This window comes from Aphelocoma coerulescens, chromosome 6 (assembly GCF_041296385.1).
Source record: "Aphelocoma coerulescens isolate FSJ_1873_10779 chromosome 6, UR_Acoe_1.0, whole genome shotgun sequence".
In the NCBI taxonomy this organism is placed as follows: Eukaryota; Metazoa; Chordata; class Aves; order Passeriformes; family Corvidae; genus Aphelocoma; species Aphelocoma coerulescens.
In genome coordinates, this window is record NC_091020.1 from 8265102 (window position 1) to 8288336 (window position 23235).

At 40.1% G+C, this 23235-nt stretch overlaps 1 long non-coding RNA gene across 9 annotated transcripts in view; it reads left to right on the plus strand.

Moving 5' to 3' along the window:
* The first annotated feature begins 269 nt into the window (after positions 1-269).
* Positions 270-23235, plus strand: part of LOC138112292 (uncharacterized) — an 88759-nt gene continuing 65793 nt past the window's right edge. For all 9 annotated transcript variants that reach the window (XR_011151652.1, XR_011151654.1, XR_011151655.1 and 6 more), the window contains exon 1: positions 270-454. This is a non-coding gene — a long non-coding RNA (uncharacterized lncRNA). The remainder of the gene's footprint in view (positions 455-23235) is intronic.

The window sequence follows — 23235 nt, forward strand, 5'->3', positions numbered from 1 at the left end:
GAAATTGTGCTTAGTGAATGATTAGGTAATGAGGTAACTTCAGGCAGAATTGACCAAAATGAGTGACATGTGAATGTCATTAATGCCATTAATGTTGAATTAACCTCATATGAAGGTTGTTTGGGTAATCAGCTGCTTCATTTGATGAGCACCAGGTGATCTTGATTTTCTTCCACTGCCACTTGAACCTCATCTGCTGATTTGGAACACCAGGTGATCAAGTGCTAATTTCATCAGCTGTGTGGCCTGGGCATTTATAGTCTCTGGAGGGCTCTGTTGACCATTTAGAGGCTGTGGTTCTCCAGATTTGGATGTTTTATTTGTACATAAGTGCTCTTTACTGTGTTTAAAAAGACTGTCTCTCTCCAGGTACAGCCATTTATCTAGGAGTGTTTCTGGAAAATAGGCATTGCCTGGTGTGGTGGGTACAGCATTACTGCAGAAACAATTACAGGTAAAGATCGGCAGTTGGAAATGTGCCTGAATGCTTTGCCTGAATCCTCAATTTGACTTGTTTGAACAAATGGGGTTTATTTTTTCAGCGGAAGAACAATCAAAATCTTTCTTAATGGGTGTTTTGCAGATAATAACAGTGTCACAGAGTCTATAAAGTTAATAAGGGTGTTCTACTCCTGAGATGCTTTTTGATCAGAAGCTCTGTTGGCAATTGTGATTTTAGATAAGCTGTGCTAATCCTATGCACTTTTTCTCTCCATTATTTTTTCTTTTTATTTGGTGTAAAGAACAGATCCTCACCTCAGTCCAAGTAGCAACATGGCAACTAAGATTTTTTTTTCTCCAAGAAAGGAAAATTTTCTCTTATGCTTCATGTTGAAAGTACAAAAAGAAGTTGATAAATTTAATGCCAGTAATTTGCTTTCTTGGAAATGTCACACAGACTAACTAAAAAATCTTGAGTTGAAAGACCTATAGAAATAAGTCTTGATAGATGGTTTTTATTATTATTATTATATATGGTTTCTTCAAAAATGTAGAAATAACATGCTGGAAAAGGAAAGGTCAAGGGAAGGTGGTTCCATCTAATTTTGCTCTTGGAATACATGAAGCATGACCAGAACTTAAAGCAATCTTCTGGAGGTGGGTCCAGTTACCTAGGGGTCTGAAAAGAGTATAAGAGATGGGATATGTGATGACAGGCTCACTTTCCGGGAGAAAATAGATTAATCTTGCACAATGATTTCTGAGAAGTGAATTCACTTTATAATTTCAGTTCTTATTTTACTTTTTATTCGGAAAGATTTCAGGAACACCTGAAATTTTCTGCTGAAAAACTCTTCTATATGGGAGAAACACACAAGCATAAGAAGCTGAAAACAAATCGATTTACACTACAACTTACTGGATACAGTAGCTTAGCAAAATTAGGTGTTAGGTTTCTCAGATGCTGCTGGCCTGAAGGGTAAACATTATTTCTGTGTGGTCATTGGTGCTTGCCATCCCATGAAGTGTAGGTTTGCTGGCCGAGGTGGTGCAAATGCTGCTTTTATCTAGGAACAAAGCAGCTCTAGATCTCCTGAAGTAGCTTTTGTGTTTCTAGGCTGGCCCGGGCGTTGTTTTGATCTCAACAACTATTTAGGCGCTTTCCTTTGCCTTTCATGGCAACCATGCGGTTCTGCTGGGCAAGTTCTGGTTGCTTTTCCAGACGCTGTGCCCCTCACCAGGAATGTGCCCAGGAACGCCCTGGGCTCCCAGGGCTTTTATTTGTTGGAGGAAAGTTGATATTCCCCTCCCAGCAACTGCAGAGCAGAGAGGGACTTGGAAGGAAAGCTCCCCAGCCAGGGAATAGGCAGGAGAAGCTGGCAGAAAGTGCTGTGCAGCAGGAACAGAGGAGCTGATTTGTTGAGGGAAAGATGAGTGAAGGAGAGGTTTTCAAAGGGCAAGTACTTACAAAGATTAAATGTTACAGAGCTTGATCTGCAGCTGGTAAACAGGAAAATGCCAGGGTGATATTTCTGATGTGAATGTCTCTGCAGATTAACAGTAATTAAAGCTGGTTTTAGTCTTCTTGGGGCTTTCTTTTCCCTCACTATCCACGTGCTTAGCCATTAATGTTAAAAATCAAGTATATTAATACCATTTTAAAATGTCTATGATTTTTCCTCATATAAAAGCTCTAGTAGATTATGGATCAAGTCTGTACTGTGTAAACCCAATTGCTCCAGAGTGACACTTCCTCTGTAATCATATTTCTTTTTAACTGCATCTCTCATTTATAATCCTATATATTTATGACATGACGTCCTTAAACTTCCCCATAGAAACCACTCAAAAATCAATAATATTAGCTAAACTGGTAACATGAGTTGCAGACAAGTTGAGTATCATTACTAAATTCTCCTTTGCTGTAAACAGGAGCAGATTTTTTTTTCTGTTTTGTTGGTTGGTTGCTTCTTTCCTCCCTTCTCCTGCTTTTGCCTCTTTTTTTTCTCTTTCCAAGAATATATTCATTGAGGAAGAACACAGTGGTCTCTGGAAGATGCTCTTTTTATGCAGGATGGCTCGTTCTTGGGAACATAGAATCCATACAGCTGCAGGCTTGTTAAATGTGTGCAGAATTGTGCCCTGCATGTTCTCACTGAGCTGTGTGGGGATGAGTTAATCTCCTTGACCTGGGCCCTGATGTGAGTCCAGCTGAGTGTTTCTCTATGTTCACCCCCTGCAAAGCATGAGAAATAAGATTCTGCCATCCTGGACACAGCTCTCTGTCTATATACAACAAGGCAATTGCATTAAATTCCAGGGACAAGGATTGCAGCTAAAGCCCTGTATTAGCATAATATTGCATATGTACATATTCTAGCACCATCTAGCAGTTTTCCAAGGTAATGTCTGAAATAATAAACATAAAATAATAAAGCAATGCCTAATCAAAGTTCATATGTAGTCTGGAGAGAAAACCCCACTGGGTTATCTCTCATGCCCAAGCTTATGTACAGATGTAATCTTACTGCTAGACTGGGACTGTTGGATCCCATTTGTTTCCTGTTCAGGTGGCATTTGGAATCAAGCAGTTCCAATCTGCCTAAGCTGTTCTACGGATAAGCAAGGTCACACCACCAAAGTATTTGCACTTCTCAGAGTATCTGTTTGGCCACTTTGCTGTCTTCCACCTGAGGGCTGTGAAACATCACGTGAAAGATGAAGTGCTGTTCTGAGCCACAGCAGGGGGAAGCTGGAGTTTCAGCGACCGAGTCCTTCCAGGAGGTGCAGTGGAGTCTTCCTGAAGCCCCGTGTCTCTAATAAAGCTTTTGTGAGAGATGCAGATTGATGACACACCTGGTCTAATGCACAGCTTTTCCCCCCTTCCCTCAGGTGCTATCCTGTCCTACATGTGCAGTGGGGCTCGCTTCCAAGAGCTAAACTGGTAGGATTTAACCTCACAGAAACAGTTTTAGCCTGTGAAGAATGTCAGTGTGCTCAGCAGCTATGCTCAGTGTATCAGACCCATTAGACCATAATTACCTGGTAGTGGGGATGAGTGTCAGTGGATTATTCACTTTAGGCAGTTTTGAATCAAAAAATAAGAAATGCACAAATCATTGCATGTGACGTGATATGAAATGAGACCCGTGACAGATTAAAACCTGTGATTTTTATTTTTTTTACTGAGCATATACCTCTGGGATCCACCCTGTTCTCACTGCATGTAATAAAGTCAAGTAAAGGGCAGAGAGATAACTCAACAGTTGCTGATATAAAAGGTTAGGATATAAATGCTATAAATATTAAGTTGCAAGATTAGGCTGTGTAAAGCATAATGTATGGCTGCATTTTTTTGGAGGCCAATCAAAGAAACAGACAAAAAAACCCCAGCCACAAGTATCAGATTTTTTTAAAAAAAGCCCCAAACATTATTTTAAAATAACTAGTAAAACTAAATTTCTACTGGCTTGAAACAAACAACCTAAAGCCAAACAAACAATAATAGCAAATCAACAAAAAGATAAAACAAAGCCCAAGCAGGCAAATTTTGGGATCTTTGTAAATCACAGCTTCCTCAACTTATTTCTAACAGGCAATTTGAGACCTCAGCAGTTGTCCTTCTGATGAGCCTTTAAATCACTAAGCCCTTATCAGTGCCGAGTAGAGCAACTTTTCTTCCAGCAGATCTATCCTGCCATTTCATTTGGATGCAGCAAGGCACAGCACAGAGTCACTCCCCTCAGAGTTACTGCAGCTGTTTTATATTTGTCTCTTTTTGGGGTGGGGGAGGCTTTACTCTGCTTCTCATGATCTTGTCTGTAATGTTGCCCTCATCCTTATAGGTTTATCCAAAAAAGCAGGTTACAGATGCTGTGCTCCGATTTGGGATGTCTGTTGGCCATTTTGGCTGAGTGTTAACAGGATTTTTGGTTTTGAAGGAAGCTGTTCAGATGTTTCTCTGCATTCTCCCAGTCAGTGTCTTGGATGAGGGTGGAAGCTCAGATGAAATATGGCAGTGTGTGTTTTGACAAAAGGTGGGGGGGTTATGTAGAGGGCATAAAGTTTTACTTAGCTAGAAATAGTAGCAGCAGATTGAAGAACTTTGTTCAGCTTTGTCCTTTGGGCTGGGGTAGAAGCATCTGAGTAATGTCTCTGAACTTTTTCTCAGGCTGAATTGTGGTTATGTGTTGAGGTATGCACCTCAGGGCTTTAGAACCTTGAGACTATCCCAAAACAAGGGCTGTGATCCCATTCATCACTGCAGAAGGGAGAAAACTTGTCACACTTGACCTTATTAGACTGCTCTGTGTCCCTGTAGTCCTAACAGGTATCCAGGATATCCAGGATGCCTTTCCTAACACACTGTCTATCCTAAAGGGGTATATTCTCAACAGTGGGAAGTGAAAGTCAAAACCATGATCTTTGCTTGTACTTCCAGGCTTTCACATCTGACCAAAGATCTCCTTACCTACCACTGCATCTTCCAAAATTACTCAAACCCACTGGATTTTAACTTGCTGTTACTTCTAGTGCAAATGAAAATGTGGCAGGCTTCCAATTCCTAAATTCAAGTAGTGTTGGGAGACAGATGTCTTTTTTTTTCCTGTGGTATCTTACATGGAAAAATGAAAAGTGTGTGTGTTAAATCTGAACGGGAATTGGAAACATATTGTCACCTTAAGGTGTTTTGCCTTTGAGACCAGCTGGTTTTGTCACACCTGTGGTTAAATTCTGACATCAGGTTTAATTAGTTGGTGGGACTTTACAAGATTTCAAGAGGAGGAAAATATATTTCTTTCTATGAATTGTGAAATGATATAATGATGCCTTTTTGTATCAGATATTGTAGATATTCTTCACTTGAAAGGGAATAGACTCAAAGATCCTCTGGTAATCAGGAGAACCTAAGTGTCTCAGCCAATAAACCTGCACACAGGTATCAGTTTTACCTGGGCTCTAGAAACAGCTCTGAGTATTTCTCTGCTGCCTTAGTCTGAGGAAAATATGTAATGCTGTTCCATTTTACCTCCTGTCCCCTTTGTTGAGCTTTTGTGTGCAGGAGGGTCCCTTTATCTATCTCCTGTACAAGTTAAGGAATTGCTCAGTTGCTTTGTGAGAAGGCGTTGGGAGTCGTCTACAGAAGGAATTTCTTGGAGTCCTTTGAAAGAAAGACTCCTGAGGCTACCTGTGCCCAGTCTGAGCTCTTACCTCATCTGCCCTTTAGACTGTGCATTGGCCTGTGGTTGCTCCTCTCTGCCCTGAAAATTACCTCTGTAGCTGGAGTTGTCACAGTGGCTGTTCCTAAGTGCCATGACCTGTTGGTGAACATCATGTAAATGAGGTGAATGCTTCCTGCAGGTTTTCCACATGCCACTGAACTCTACAAACTTGCTATTCTTCATATTCCTCTAGCCCAGTTTTCTTGGTTTTACTGCCAGCTCCTCTGAAACATTCCTCTGGTGCCTCTACTGCCTTTCCAGATAAAGAAGAAAGTCTGAAACTAGACATAATATCCTTTTGCTGTTGTTCAAACTGCAGATTTCAAGTGTTCAGGTAAATAACCTGTTTATCTCAAGTTGCATAGACAATGTACTACTTTCTCACCTTCTACTCTGCAGTTTAAAGGGAAACCAAAGAGGCAGAGCAAACTCCGAGGTTTAGAGTAGGAGCAGTGAGTAGAGTGAACATGAAGGAATGAAGTATTTTATGACAGGGAGTCTCACCAATCACCTTTGTGATGATGTAAAATCACTTTGCCAGCCTTCCCAGCTCTTTCTTTTCTTCCCAGCTCTCCACAGGTCCTGTTTTGGTTGCTGCCTGGTTTGCCTTTGCTCTCCTCCAGCTTAACAGGGTGAGTTTCTAACAGCCAGCTCAGTGGAGAGGGGGAGAGCCACTGACCTGTGTCACTGGAATAACTTTGGTAGGCTGGCCATTGGCATCATTACACTCACATTAACCACTTAGACACACAATTACATGCAATAGGAAGATCACTGTGTAAATGAGAATAAAATTATTCAGGCAATATCAGGAGAGGACAGAGGCGTCAGTGAAGCAGTCACTTCCTGTGAGAGCTTTCTGTTTCAGATACCACGTTAAAGTCAGCTTTGGAAGCTTGGAGGGACAGAGAGAAAAAAAGGGAAGAGGAGATGGCAGGGATTAGTACAGGCATTTTCCAATGCAGACAGAAAATGCACTCTTAAAATGAGCAAAGTAACCTCTGGCCCGAAGATTTTCTGGAGGTTTATGAATGACCCTGTAGTAGCTTAATGTCGAGAAGTGACTGGAAGGAGCCACAGGGAAAATCCCATGGCAGATGAGTGAGCTGATCCATTGCAAATAGCAGAGTTTATTAATTTTCACTCGAAAATGAAAACAAAATAGGAGTAATGTATTTAGTGTCCAATACATCTGGGCCACAGCTTGGGGTAAAATGCTCTCTTATCACCTACTGAGCAGAAGTGAAAAGGCTCATCAGTGCTGCAGTCTGAAGACATTTAGATGAACAGTTGCTGCGAGACTGCACAGATGGTTTCACAGTATCCCAGTGCTACAGCTGCACTTCAGCCTCTGCCTTCAGACACTTGGGCTCCAGGGGAACCTGAGGCTGGCAGTGCAGGATGAGCACCAGCCTGACTAGAGAGGAGGGATGGTTAAATCTTAGGAAGTCAGGCTGATTGGACACATGGGCAACAGAAGATCCATTAGGGTTCTGCCACGTGCCACAGGACTGTGGCTGCTGGTAGGGTTGGGAAAGATTGATTTCTCTTCCATTAAAAATCCGATTTTTGCATTTAGAATTTTTTTCCCCTGGATTCATGCTCCTCATTGGGTAAATACATTTTAAAGGTATGAATATTTAACAAAATTTCTCTCCAGCTCTACAAAAACAAAAGGAGCTGAAGGTGTTTTGGTACTTCTAATTAAATGTTGCACAAGATGCAGAATTTCTTCCTCTTGTTTCTAACAGATCTTATTAATGGAAGAATTTAAAGAAAGGCTTTATTCTTATTCTAGCACAGCAGCTGCCATAAGTTTGGCTGGTTATTGAAACTTGTGATTAAAACAATACTTGCTTTCCAGTGATTTCCTGGAGATGTGAGGCTGGAAGGGAAGGCTGCAAGGATATGATCAGACCTGCCTCACAGCACGGACCAAAGGATATCTCCTAATAATCTCTGCAGGAAACCAAAATTGCTGGTTTGACTAGGGCATTTCTCTAAAAAAGACAGGGTTTTGAGTGTGCTGGTAATCATTCAAGATAGGAATTGAGTTCCCTAGAGTGGAACACTTAAATACACAATGCTGGTTTCTCTGAATACTATTGTAGAAATTCCTGTGCAAAGGGGGAGATAAAAATATGCAAAATAAGCATAAGGCCTAATTTAGTTCAGTTAGAGATGAACACCTTTAAGCACAGAGGTGGGGTTGTTGGAATTGGTGGAATTATTGTGTTTCTAAATCATACATTCTTCCAGGTCCAGCTGAGTGGGGTTTGGGTGGTTGATGAGAAATAGCTTCTTCGTGTGGGAAGGACACAAGCAAAAGGGAATAATCTGAATTATGTTTTGGAGTGGAATAGTTACTTCACACTAATCCTTCTGATAATTCTCTCAAACTTAATTAACTGCAATTTAATTCAGTTGGTGTCGATTTCCTTCTAAAGCCAGTTAAACTAAGCTAGAGATAAACTTTTACTAATGGCTGTAGCTCACATGTTTGTTTAGCAAATGTCTGTGTTGTGCTGTTGCCAAAGGCGACCATTCCTGTCCAGCACAGAGAAAACAAGTGCCTTGCAGCTCTATCAGTCCAGCAGCTCGAAGATGGGGTGATTTGCCCAGCCTGGTAAGATCTGCTGAAACCTCAGCCTCAACTAAAAGCCACTGAGATAAAACCATTATCAGTGGCTCACTTGCTCTTCAGCATCTATTTCACAAAGACTCTTGTGCAGCAGTTTATATGGATCCTTCAGTTGGTGATATTAAAATGATGACTCATTCATTTAAACATTGCATTCAGAATTGGAAAAAAAAAGGGAGATAACATTTAAAGGAAGTTGGAAAACTTTACTGATACTTCAGATGTTCTTACTGATATTTCGGGAAAAGAACAATAATCAATTTTTCAGAGCTTTCCTTCTCTGACTTCTATTGCACCCCAGAAAAAACCAAACCACATATCTCATGTCTGGGACTTTCTGATTCTCTGCATTTTATATGCTGACATGAATATTTTGAGTTAAACATAGATTTTAAAATCTAAGCAATAATTAAATGGGGACATGAACAATCTGTTCTGTGTCTTTTCTATTGCATCTTGAAGTGGATACTTCTCATTTTATTTAATCTTTAAGTGGAGTTGTACTGCTTGGGAGAGGTAATGTGCATCATTCTTAAACTAATGGCAGAATAAATAAAATTAACTAATTACACAATTCCACTTCCATTCTACAGTAGTTAAGAGAAAAATAACATCTTTCAACATTCTTTAAGAGGTTGTTCATCAAAGACTGATAAGCAAGTACTAGCAAACTGAGGCTGCTTAATCATGTCATAAAAATACAGAGAGAGTTTCCAGATGTGTACAATAAACACATATTTGCAGATAAATACATAATTTTAACATTAAAGTATCAATCTAGGAGGAGTAAATTTCTTCAGTCTCTTGTTCCTGTGAAGTTGTCCAGAATGAGGTTCATTGTCAGATAGTTTGCAAATAGAGCCCACAGTGTATTTGGGTGAGAGACTGTTTGCAAGTACTGTTGTTGTAGTCTCCGTTTCTGTGGAAACAGAGGGACAAATGTCACCACTACTACAGGGAAGGCAACTGGATCCTTTCAAAGCTCTGCTATTCTGCCTTGGTCTATTACTTAAGGTCAAAGTTTTGCCATGTCTGATGAACATCCAGTACACAAAACTGGAGCTGGGTTGAAGCTGTAGAGTAAAAGAAAACATTATTAGTGATTTACTTTTTTTCCCCCTTATATGGCTTATGGAAGACTCCGTAATTCCTATTTGGATTTTGTCCCTTTAAGTGCTTGCAGTGCTTTCTCTTTCCTGGTTTTGTGGCTCTAGAGCTGTGGTCTCAGGTGCAAACTGAACCTGTATCAGTGCACATCAACTATTGACCCTGTGACTAGAACCACTGACAAGGTTCTAAGGGAGATCACTGTGCAGAAATGGGCTCAATAGGAGGCAGAAATAGCATAATTTCTGAGAAGGGCAGTCAAGCCTCATAGATTCATCAATTTTTATTATTTTTTTAGTAGCTGGAAAATGAATTGATTGGACATTCCCAATAATGCAGATTGCCTTAATATTGAAAAAGTGCTTTATCTTCACTAAAGGAGCTTCAAGAAAGAAGATTCCCCCTGATTTGCCATAAGTTGCATGTTCTTTCCATTGCATGGATACAAAATTGGAAAGAACATAGAAATGGATGATCAGTTTTCAAGTGGAGAATATTGTTGTTAGAGAGAAGCTTGTATTTGAGTCAGTGCTGATCAACACATAATCTTCAAAATGGTCGCTGTCAAAATAATTCTGGAAGTGCAGTGAATAGACAGGAGACTGTTGACTGTCCTAAGAATGTCAATGTATCAGTGACAAAGGCCAACCTGAAAGAAATGCAGAGAAATCCTATGAGCTGAGGCCATTGAATGAAAGGAATGGCAGATGTAACTCTGTGTAGATAAATGCAAAATGATGAACATAAGAGAACAATAATCTCATCTGTACATATAAAATGATGGATTCTGAGCTGTCTCTTTCAATTAGGAATCAGATTTTAGCACCCTGATGGATGGTATTAGCTCAATTCTCATTACTCTCCTAAAAAACATATATGTTAGATACATTGTGGAAAGAATAGAGCAAATCAAACCCATCCAGAATCCTATGCCTATTCCTGGTTTTCTCTGCTCAATAGGCTTCTGGCTGGAAAAGTTACATAGGAAGGTGTAAAGGAGGTCCTGAAACTTCTGCACAATCAGTGATCCAGAGGAAGAGCCTTTAGGTTAGAAAAGAGGTTGCTGAGAGAGAATATAATGGAGAGGCAAAAATACAGAACAGTTTGGTCTTTTTTTTTTTCCTCCTCCAAAAGAAAAAGTAAGGGATATCAAATGAAATCAGCAGGTGGTCAGTTCAGCACTGATAAAAGCGATGGTAGATTACACAGCTTGCAGAATGTTCTGCATGCTAAAAGCTTACATGAGTTCAGAAAAGCAATGGGACAATTCCTCTGAAGACTTGGAAATATCAAGGCATTGTTTCTGGCTCCAGAAAGCTCCAAACTGCTGTTTTCTGGAGACTGAAAGGGCACTTGGGGGAAGTAACACTGCATTTGTCCTGAACGTGTAGTGTGACCTGCTCCACTGTCAGACAGGCTGGGCTGGCTACTGGACATGAGGGGTCTTTGATCTGTTCAGTGGTTATATCTGGTTGTATATGAAAAAAAAAAAGAAACAAAGTTCCCTGTGTTCTGCTTTGTCCCTTCCCTTTGCAAAAAGTCCCTATATAGCAAAGACGAAGAAAAAAAGCAAAAACTTTGGCTCGTTTAAAGAGAACAGATTGTACAGCTTCTTATGCCAATTCCTTTTTGAAGTGTTGCCAAACAGAGAACTATGGGAACAATGGAAAAGGCTGAGTCCAGTGATTTTTCTCCTTTAAAAGACACACTTCGAAAGCTTGTAAGCATTCCTGATTTGCTGGCTATACTGGCAAATGCTATCTTTAATGGATCGTGGATTAGTGTTTCATAAATTTAGGCTTAAAATTAAAACCTGAAAAGGTAATTTCTCCTATCTAACCCACAAGGGAATGGTGTTTTGTTCAGCCTGCTGGAGCAGTCTTTTTGTGAAAGCATAGCTAATCTGAAATACAATAAGCTGTATTATTTCCCATTCCCTCTGCTAACCATTTTGTTAGGCTGTCCATCCTTTCACATTTCTTAGCAGGCTAAGAAAAAAGAGTTTAATTCTACAAGGGAGATCATTTGCACACAATTGCTTCTCCCAAGAAAATAAATCATTTCTATTCTTCCTGATCATTGCTTCAAGCCTTTCTCTGTGCAACAAGCCTTGTGTACATGTTGGATTTGAACTCCAGAGGCACCAGCCCTCTTGGCTGGTTACCTTGGGTATGAGCAAGGTGTGTTTGCCCCTCACTGCCACCTGATCCTCTGGGGACCAGGCAGCAATTTCTTGCAGCGTGTCAGTATTGAGCAGGGAGAGTTTTTGCTAACATGGCAGGATGGTTCCTCTTCATCCTCAGGCAAGAAGGTGTTACAGGTCAGCCAGGGAAGATTCTCATCAGAGAGAGGGACTGGCTGAACAGAAGTTTTGCAGTGGCAGGAAAAGCCTGGTTTTCCATTAGATTTCAGTGGTACTTCCCAAGTTCCCTGTGCTTGTTACCATTTCTGTGAGACAGCTGTTCTCTAGCTCCTCCATTTATATTTTGTGATTTGACTTGAGGAATCACAGCAAATGAATTAATGAAGAGCTAAACATTTGTCTTCACTATTTCTAAGTTTGCAGAGCAAAAGAATAAGCCCAAGAAAGCCAGGGAATGGCTATAATTTATTGCTGTTGTTATTATCTTTGCTTTCCAGACTCTGCAAACATTTGTCCTACCACAGGGACAGCCTGTCCCTGCCTTCTTTGAGCTGCTCTGTGGGATTTATGAATTTCATTAGAATTGATCCCACTTTCAGGGGGATTTCTTGTTTCTGTGAACAAGCAGGAATGCTTTCCAAGCCACCCAGCAACAAACAGTTTTATAGAAAGTGCTGTGAAGGGGCTTTTTGCTGAAGATTTTACTCTTTCAGTTTTCCTCCATTTTCTCCATTTTTCTAGCTTCCTTTCATGTTTTCCTTTATCTGCCGCTGACTCACAGAACACACAGGAGAGGCAGCTTTTAAAATGCCTGTATGTACTTAAAGGGCCTTACTTTTTCCACAAAAATTTTAGCTGTATTTCAGCAAGGAATTAACAGAATGAAAAAAGGGAGTGAGGGGAAAGGTTGTCGAGTTTTGTTGCTGAAGTTGATTATACCTTATGTTTGGGTAATTTGTTGCAGTCTAAGAAGGCTGAAATGGACACCTTGTTCCTAGTTGTTTGTTTTTTTTTTTTTTTTTTTTTTTTTTTTTTTTTTTTTTTTTTCCATCATGGGCAAATAGTTGATTTCAATGACTGCAAGGGTAATTATTTCTTTGTTTGCCGGGAACATTCAAATTGCCATGGTTTCCACAGCAAATGTGCTCAGACTCCCTGAAAGTAAGTACACAATAGGCTATTACAGCTGCCTTTTCTACTGGAATTGTTTTAAACAAAAATGATGCACAGCAATTAACCCTTTGTGCTTGAGGATGCACATCATAGTCTCAATCAATGGGCACTTAACAGAATAAAGGGACAGGATGAGAAATTTCAAGATTCACTTCTGAAAAGTGTCTACTTGAACTACTGGGAACTTCAATAATAGTAATCTTTCAATAGCATATTGGATTTCTCAGACAGCTGTCTCATGGATTACATCAATAAAATACTTTTTTTTTCTTTTACTCACTTTGAAAAATGTGGAGGTGAAGTTATAACTTGGAAGATTGAGATGCCACATGTGCTGCTGGAGACAATTCTCTTGTAAGTGTAGACTTTCCTGACTTACAGCCTTTGCCTGAAACCTGGCCAAAATACAGGCCTCCACCTAACTCTGCTAAAATCAACCTCCCCTCTTCATTTGCCACACAGATAATTTCTGTTCCCCTGAGAAAAGGGGACCACTTGAACAAACACCTTGCAAGTGTTATTTTTCACTTGAAAAAAATAAGACTGAGATGTTTCAGTCTAAAGCTGAAAATGGTTTTGAAAATTTCCAAGCAAGTGTATTAGGTTACTTCAGCAGACCTGGATTAGAGAGCATGAAAAACTGGTGCTGAAATGCTCCTCTTCAGGGGTTTGAGGCAGGCAGAGAGTCCTGTGCTCTACACAGGAATGCATCTGACATTGGTTAAGTTTTAAGTCCAAGTTAACTTGAGATAATGGAGAGATTTCCATGACTGGTTTCACGGGGATGGATGCAATATTTCCCTGCTTCTGGTACTGGTAAATAAGCAAGCACTGGAAAAGGCAGCAGAGTCTCCTGGAAAATTCATCCTTCTTCAGTGTAGAAGTATCCTAATTTAAGGCATAATAAGGTATGTTAAAAAGATGCTTTCTATTACATTTTAATAGAATTCCTAAACCTGCAGAATTTTCTGCGGGTTTTTTTTTAAATCACTTTAGGATGCAAGAACCTGTAAAGAGACCTCCCTGTGATTGCACCTGCTCTATTAGGATCACAATGGATTTCTTCTTACCTGGTTAATTATGCTGAATGCAAAGAGAGAACCCCTCATTTTCCCTATTTATTGCAAATCGCTGGTGGTGTTGGTAGTTGCACGTTCCTATTTACACTTCAATTTTCTAGAGCACGTTTTTTACAGAGAAAGACTGAGTAAAGAAACACAAAGCCTGGTGGCTTGGCTGGAGTTTTTGCATTGTGTACACATGTGTTAAGTGTACTGACATTTTCACATCTGGTAACTGTAGACTTTAGGACTATGTTTGCAGTGACAGAATTTTTATTTTGATAAAAGAAAAGCACTAAGTTTAATGAATAGAGGGGGAAAAATGGGCAGGAAATGCAGCTGATTTTGACAAGCATTTATCTTTTTAAGCTGAGCATATTTTCCTCTGTGCATCCCAATTCCTCAGCTCTGCAGTGAAATCTGACGCTGCTTTGACTGGTGAGGGAGAGAATAGGAACTGTACATTCATGGGCCCTGTCAAAATTAAACTATTAAATTACTTGATTGAATGTAGTGCAATGACAAAAAAAAAAAAAAAAAAAAAAAAACCAAAAAAAACTTTGAAAGCCCTCTGTGCTGTTAAGGCGCAGGAAAATAGTCAGGGCTCTCTGACTGCATTCAGTATTCCTGCCTCTTCAAATTTAACTAAGTGTTGGCAAAATATTTACTTGATACCTGAGATTGTTCTGTGTTGAGATATAAATCGTGAGGCTGTTCCCACTGATGCTGTTTTCTTAAAGACTTGAAACTCCTCTTGATAAACAAACCCCTTTTACAGATCAGATGCGCCTTGCGCTTGACTGCATCAGTGATTCAGATAATGACTTTGATAGGGGATTTATTGTGTTTTAATGTAACTTACAGTTGGGGGTTCTTTTCCCTTCACTGGGTAATTTATACAGTGTAGTTGTAACTAATGTTGATTGACTGTCAGACAGGATCTTTGGTGATGATGGTGAGAGTGGGTTAGGAGAGAGCTTCTGTAAGAAAGTGTTGGGTTTCATGCTCCACTGAGGGGGTTTGTTGTGTTTGATTCTGTTTGCGGCAGTGTGTGCTTGTGTTGGGGGAAGAGGGCAGGCAGAACAATCAGAACTCCTGTGATTAGAGCTTTCCCCTGGACAGTAAGGGATCCAGAAGGTCAAAAGCCTGTGGTAAGGACTGGAGAGACTTGCAGCTGGATCCTAAATAATACTGCATATTCTTACTGGCTCTTCTAGAGTGTATATGGTTCTCTCATTATGAAAATCGAGGAAAGGTCTTGGGCTTACATGGAAAATTCAGTTTGTGCAGAAAAGCACTGAAAATATTAAACCTTTCTTGTCAGATCTAACACTCAGCACTCAGAAAATTGACTTGAATTGTAAGCAATAATCACTCCAGGAAAATCCTGGGAAGAGATATGTTGGGGGAACCTCAAAAAGGTGTGCAGGCAGGAGATCAAGAAGGTAGAGCCAGGCCATTTGTGCCTGGAAAGATGGAGGCCAGAGCCATGTGAAAAAGAAAGGCATGCAAGAAAGTCCAGGTTCTGCTTGTCAGTGTGAGTGTTGCTGCTCTGGGGAGTCACTGTGAGGAGCAGCAGTGGAGGCACAGAAATCATGGAGACAGGAAGAGAGTAGGCAGGTGCTGAAGTACAAGTGCAGGTCCTGTAGCTGTGTAGCACATATGCCTTGGTGAAGAAGATAAAACACACCAGGATCTCACCAAGGTAACTTACTACAGCAAGAATTTCGAGGAAGAGGATCAGAAGAAATGTTCCCAATAAAGCCTTTGTTTGTATCAGGTTTCTACCTGGGGTGCAGCAGATCAAAATGTGGTGTGTTGGTGCAGCACAGAGACAGGGTAGTTCATGTGCTTGACGAGCAAGTTAGATTGCTCTTGGCATGTGTTTGTTACCTGGCATGTGTTTTACCAGACAGTCAGTGTTTTGCATGTGTATTTACCTTAATTTCTGCATTTTGGCTTACTTGCATTTTATTATCATGAACTGATGATAAAAATGAAGCTTTTCTGAATAATTTACTAACCCTGAATTGCCCATCTCTTTGCTACCTTTCCTTTGCTATATTCCTCTTTTCCATCTTTAGATTGTTTTCTAATAGTTTAGGTATTATATTGCCATTTCATCTCCTAATTTCTATTGTTAGTTCTCATTAGATTCTGATTTTCTATTACTTTCCCTCTTCTCATATAACCTTTTCCCTATTAGATCCCTTCATTTTTTTTGAAAGCAGCCTTAAAACCAATTCTGTGTAATTGGGAGCATCTCAAAATGCATCACTATTCACTCAGTGCTCTCAAAGTTGTGGCTGCTGTTCTCAAAGAAAGATGGCTGCTCTAGGCAGCATCGGTGCTTAGACATGTTGGTGAGGATATGTTGGTGTTTGGATATGGATTTGGGCCTTGTGATGGTATTTTATATCAAAAGGTAGGGTAGAACAGGAATTCTGAGCTCTTCTGAAGTTCTGCTACAACACTCTGCAGTGTCCTTCATGAGGTACTTTGCTTTAATTACTTCTGCTGTGCTTGTCTCTCTGCAGTAACTAATCTCTCCCTGTATTTGCTGGTTAATGAAGAACAGGCACCAAACCTCACAGCCCAGTGGGTTTGGTTATACAGGAGCAGTTGTACCCTGTAAACCTTCCTAATACTTGTGTGTCTGTCTTGCAGGGATTTACTGCAGGATAGAAAGCTCTGTAGAGCAATAGCACTAGACAAACCTTGAATTTAATTCTATGTGTGGGTATATATATAAAGATGCAGCACCTTGATGCCCTGGACCAGTACTATCATGCAAGACCAGGCTTGCAGACAATGAACAGTGAATGAGCATAACCAGAAAAACCAGGGAAGCCACTGATGGTTGCATTTAATCTTTGATTCTGCGAAGATGGCTCTGCTTAATGCCAATTGAAACTGGTTATAAATGCAAACCCCAGACTGCATACCTGATTAGAGACTGGGACTGCAAAGAAGTGAGAATGTGCACTAGAAAAGACATATTAAGGTTTGTAATTTGATTGGGGCTGGGTAATCCAACCTAAATGAGATTTTAAACCAAACAACAAACACAACCCTGATCAAAACAACAAAAATCCCAGCAAAATAAGGAAGGAAATAACCTCCCCAGGCCTAAAATGCGTTGTCTCTGAACATTGTAAGAGTTAAATTTTTCGTTCATCATTTATGTAGCTGCCTGCCCAGACTGGAATGGAAGCAATGAAACAGACTGACCCTCTGGAGAGAAGCAGAGTTGTACTCATGCTTGAGAGATGGAAACCAAGGGACTTTTCTGACAAATAAATTCAGTAAAGTACCTGGAGGTATCGAAGGAGCAGAGAGATGCCCCAATAATGCCATCCAATAACGCTGCTGCTCATCAGACTCCTATTTTGTCTCTGTGATCGATGTCTTCTCCTGGGAGGGGCATTGCATTTAGGTATCTTTCTTTCCATGCATGGCTTTTTGCACAGCAGCCACTTAACCACGCCGGGTAGATAAGAAAAGTCACTTTAAATGAACTGCTCTGTGTCTGAGGTATGAAAATAACTCACAGTGTCTCACAGGTAGATGCATTCAGTTTGTAGATAGTATGAAACTCATTATGGGCCAGCAGGAAGGCTAACTTTCATTCCCCCCCTCTATGGATTAATCTGTGTGTGAAGACTCACCAGCTTCTGCACATTTTTTTTTTTAGGGATCTGGAACTACCTATGCAAAATGCTCTAATTGTATTTTATGAAATAATAAGTTTTCACCTTGAAACCAACAAATACAGAAAAAAAGCAGCCCAAGTGTATATTTTGAGTTGACAAGATAGCTGATTGCTTAATCTCCCAAGAGTCCATGTGCTATTAAAGAATTTGTGTTTTGCTGTTCTTCTTTCAATTACAGAAATAATTCTCTCTCCCAGGCACAGAGTTTGAATCTTTTCCAGAGGTTTTTAATGACTCGAAGGCTGACAGAAATTATTTAACATTTTAAAGTCTCTTTCCACAGCCAAGAGGGTCTTTTAAGAGCCTGTAATAATTTTTATGGTCATGGCATATTACCTCTTGATTGAAAAATACTCTGGAAATGGAAGATTTAGGAAAGGAAGATACAGGTAGCAAAGGAGACATAATTTTTTGTATTTCCCTTGATTATAGAAGGGTTTTTATACTTTGGTACCTGGATAATTTAAAGATAATGGAACTGGTGTTGAGGAAGTGTCCTCTACCAGCCTGGGTGGCATTTTTGTACTTCTAAAGCTCTCTGCAGAAGAGAATGGATTTTTGCACGTCTTGAACATTTCTGTTTCTTGTGATATTTTATAATCTCACTGAAATGTGGTGAGAAATAACTTTGGGTGGTAATCTCTGCTGAATGGCATTTAAATATGTAGATACTTTGTTGGTGTGGAGATTTATTCCATAAAACATTGTTCTGTGTGGATGTTTTGCTGATGATGTGAGTGGCAGGATACTGAGTGCTTAATCTGCTTTTATTACTATAATTTAAGTGGTATTTTGAGATATCAAAGAGTTTTATCCCTGAAGTGTAATATTCTGGATATGGCCCTTGCAATATGGAGATGTTTTTCAGGACTGATTCGTTGTGTGCTCAAGAAAATGCTGGCAACGAAAAAATCTTGCTTTGAGACAAAACCATCAGAGGCTGTTTGTATGCTTATAGAATTTTTTCTCCTGTTTACTTTGCCTACTTACTTTAAGAGATGAAATTGGTTTTTTTTCAGTTTTGATACTGGGGAATTTTATCAACCCTTTAGACAGCTACCAAAAGGAAAAAAAGAAAGCTGAGCTATAACATTTAAAAAGTGTTACCAGAGGAATGGCTGTATTTTGTTACCTCAGTGAGTATTGTAGTGTTTTGCTTTTCCCTTACAGTCTCAGGGATGCTTAAAACAATAAATAATAATGATACTTTGCTCTTACATGGTGCTTTTGTCTGGACATATCAGAGAAGTTTTTGAAAAAGAGCTTGGTGTTATTGCCCTCTTTCAAGATGGAGAAACGCAGAGAAGAATTGAGTTTCTGAAGGTTATCCAATGTGAGAGAGCTGGCAGAGAAATTTCTGTCACTGTCATTTTTCATTAGGAGAAGCTGATTCACTAAAACTGAAACCTTTCATGGAAATTCATTTGTGTCCAGGAAATTCTGCATCTCCAGAAGCCAAAGAAAATGTCACATGCTGTAGCACAGGGGCAGCTAGAAGCCTGGTGGCAAGGACATCTGGTGTGGACAGGGGAGACCTGGGTTTCACTTTTAGAACTGTGGTGAAAAGGGACTTGAATCTGTCTCTCTCAAGGGAATATCCCTGGCTGTAGATGTGAAATGTTGCTTAGTCATCCCCCCATTGGGCCTTTCTCAGACAGCTCAGCCAACAGTGGGTCTGCTGAAGGGTTTCAGTCTTCTAAAATCTGCTTCGATGGTTGATCCTTGGTGAGGGTTGCATTTTCCATGTGTTAAGGAGTGAGTGGATTTTATAGCTTGTATATCTTTAGTGTGTAAGGAAGAAAAAAAAAATTCAGCTAAAACATGTACAGCCAAGAAACTTTTTGAAGGTGTTTATATTTCTACTTTGGTAATGGAAAGTTTTGGAAGAAAGGATGGAATGAGAGCAGAAGAATAGATGGGCACAAACATACTGTAAGGTCATGTATGATATTTTCCTCAAGAACCCCAGGCAGAGTCATCTCAGGGTATTGATTTTATCATGACTCTTCTAGGAAACTTTGGAAACAAAAACCAACCAAATGTTCCACTTTCCAGTCCACTAACTCCACTGATGATCTTGGACAAGGGATCATGTTTACAAGCAGAGAGGGTGGTTGTTTTTTGCCAAGGAAAAGCTGAAAATAAAAATCCAGACTGAACATCTCAGGTTGAGTTTTCATATTTCATATGTCAAATTCAGTCAGACTTGAAAATACAAAGTTCAGACTGAGTGTAAAGTCACTTTTGCATTTCATGCATGTAAGCCTGAAGACAAGAGAATCTGTTTTGCTCAAAAATGCCGGAGCAGCCATTGAGCTTTGGGATAGACAGCTGGAGGCAGCTTGGCTCAGCAGAGAACAAGAAGATAAATAAAAAATAGCAACTTATTTTCAATAATTTAGACTGAAATACTGAAGAAGGGCTTTATTTTTGTGCAAGACTTTTGAGGAAGTGTTGGCAGTGTCACATAAGAAAATTGTTCTCCAAGAATTTTTAGCAACAGGTGCCCATCACAGGAAAGTGCTGCTGGCCCCTCTCTGCCTTTTAAGAGATCCTTGCGAGTACCTAAGTCAGTAATAAACTGCCCAAGATTCAGTCAGTATAACAGCCTCCCTGACTGTGGCTGGGAACCTCATTATAACTTCTTTCCCCACACTGAAAGTCCACCTCTTCTTCATCTTTTTCATATATTTGTAAATCAATTCCTGTCATGGGAGAGTATTACACAAATTTTCAAAAAAAAAAAAATTGTGCAGCTGTATTAATCAAAGGAGTAGTGTGCTGAAGGAAATGTCAGGCCTATTAGCTTGTCAGTGATCAGCAGCAGAAAAGCTGCTTTCAGCTAGTTTGCATTGTTTCTTTGACATTAATTAACAGACTTGCTATCTTTTACAATACAGTAAAAGGGAGAGGAGGGAAGGCCCCAAGATGTGTGTTGCTGTAGTGGGAGTGGAACAACAGGTCTGGCACACGTGAGGATCTTTAAGATGGATGTCCTGTGTCTTTTTTTGTTTGCAGTGATTCTTAGGAAGTCAAAATCTTAGGCAAGTTATCAGACAGGTGTCACTTTTTGTTCAGAGAGGAATTTTGGGTTGCCTGGACAGATGGGGACAGCAGCAAGGGTTCATGACTTGCTATGATTAAGCCGTGTGGTAGCATCTGGCTGTGCTGTCCATGTGGACACTGTGCCATAGGCCTGGCCTCAGCTGTGCCCAAGCAGCAGACAAGAGAATGCTCTTTGATTCATGTTCTCACCCAGCCTCACCCCTGTGTGAATGGTCTGTTCAGTGCATGCAAGGTGCTGTCTATAATCATCTCATCTAAGCAGACCAGAAACCTTTCTGTGATCCTGGGTGTTCTCTACGCTTCCTATTATCAGAAAACCTGAGAGAAAGGTAAACTTTCCACCCTTTATCCACCCCTGCAGTGGTTCATTCTCTAAGCAAAGACAGAATCATGCCTGGTTTCCTGAGCCCTGTGAGGAAAAAGAAATTCATGAGCTGTTTGGATTTAGTGAGTTATTAGGGAAGCTAGTCCACTGAGCACCTCATCCATCATGGGGCTCTTCCCTCAGCCACTGTTTAAATAAGATATCCACACACCTTCTCCTCCCCAGTACTTCATCCAGTAATTCTATCCCAGCAAAGCAAAAGAGGTGCTTGGTGCTTTACTTGGCTCTGGGAAAAGGCAGTGGCTGTAGCAAACCACAGCTGAACAGGACCGTGCTGACAAACAAACCAGCTTTTTCCCAGAAGAGCTGATATAGAAGAAGAAGCCAGGGGTGTCAGGGAGTGGACTTTAAGATGACTTAGAATCAGAATTAGGAACGTGCTTGAGAAAGATAATTACAAAATACTTATATCACTCATTTTGTGGCCACTCAGGAGTCTTCTGTAATCCATGCTTCACTTTCCAGAAACTCTGGTGTTTTCAATATGTGAGCAAATGGGCTCAAGAATGAATATTTTTTGTATTTTTTGTTCTCTTTCACTGAGATACAGACACACACACTGAAACTAATAGTTCAGAGATGAGGCAAATAATTTCAACGGTGAGAAAATCACAAGGAAATCCTCCTTTTGCCTCAGCTAGGATATTCAGTTGTATAAATATTCCTTCAGAGCGAGAATTTTGTTCATGATTACTGCTTACTTTTTAGATGTTGTAGATTCCCGTGGGATTACTTAAAGCTAAGTATGTATTTAATTGCTTTTGCTGGATAAGGATATTCTCAGCTCTGGAACTACACCTGAGCTATGGCGTGTACAGAATGGCTGTTATATTTTCCCATTCAGTTACTGCATTTATTCTTCACTCTGACAACTCATAAACCCACCGTGAGTCACAAGAAGTTTCTACCATTAAGTTCCCCATTTTTCTGATATATTTCAGGGTGGAAATAGTTAGAAGTTACATTACACATTACATACCTTGTAGCCTTGTAGTCCCTGTAAAGATAATTACCAGTTGAAATTCAATGGGAAATGAATCAACATATTTTTTATTACTTCCTAAGAAAGGACAGTATGTGTTGATACACATTTAAAGCTATTTAGCATTTTTAGTAAAGATTGTACCTTTTCAAAGAGTATTGAAATGAGTCCTTCCCACCTTTTGGTGGTCTTTATGTGCCAGGCATTGTGAAGGGTACTGGAAGTGTGACTGTGCTGACAGGTTTTCATTGCCTCTGCTCATGAGAACTCCATACTGCTCATAAAAAGTGCTTCACCTCCGGGGCTGGCAATTTGGCACTTCTAGCTAGTTATTTTCAAATGGGCTTTTTATGCAAATAGACTGGGTTTGATTGAATTCAAGTATAAAAAAATCAGGAAAAGCTTCAGACCCCAAAATGTTCTGTAAGAAGATACTGAAATAGCTTGATTTAAGGGACATACTTTAAGAAGCCAGCCTTTCTCCTCTCCCTGGTTCCTCAGTGGGGAGAAAGAGCTTTATCAGAAGTGATACTCTGAGGGCCTGGTTACGGGTCCTGCCCTGAGCTACCCTCCAGGAGAAATCCTTTCTTTGCTTTAGCTGCATGGATATTAGTCTTTTCATAGAAGCTACCTTTTGGCATTGTAAATCCAAGGCAGCAGGAATACCTCCCAAGGGTGGTGAATAAAGTTGGGCAGATAGGCTCGCTTGCCTGAAAATAAAGAAAAAAATGAATGTCCACATCTGCTTCTGACTTGCACCTGGGCTTAAAGGGATGCCATGTGAAAGTAATCAGTGGTGTTATATGTAGTTCATTTTGGAAGCCTTCTCTAAAATTGTGCAGATTGTGAGTTACATTAAAACAAACACACATGGAGGTTTGGGTGAACTTTGTTATAGATACCAAAATGAGAAAATAGAGCTGGCATGCCTTATTTTGCTCCATATGGTGCATTCCATGTGACCTTTCATTTTGGACATTTGCAAAAAACAAGAGTAGATTTGTTGGAAGTTTTTCCACCTGTGCAGCACACAGAAATGTAGAGTGTGTTCTCTCTTGAGAAGGCTGGGCTAAAGATGACCAGTCTCAAAATTCACCTTAGGCCCCTGATGCTAACACCAGTTAGGGACCAGACAGGGGTTGTATTTGAAGGCAGAAGAGCTTGTGTGTGAGCAGGAAATGTGCACCTTATAGGCATACCTAAATGAGTCTCGTATAGAAGGTGGCAGGATAAGCATTGCCCTATTTATCTCCTGGAATTAATATCTTTTTCCCAGCTTAGTGGCTGCTACAGTTTTAATT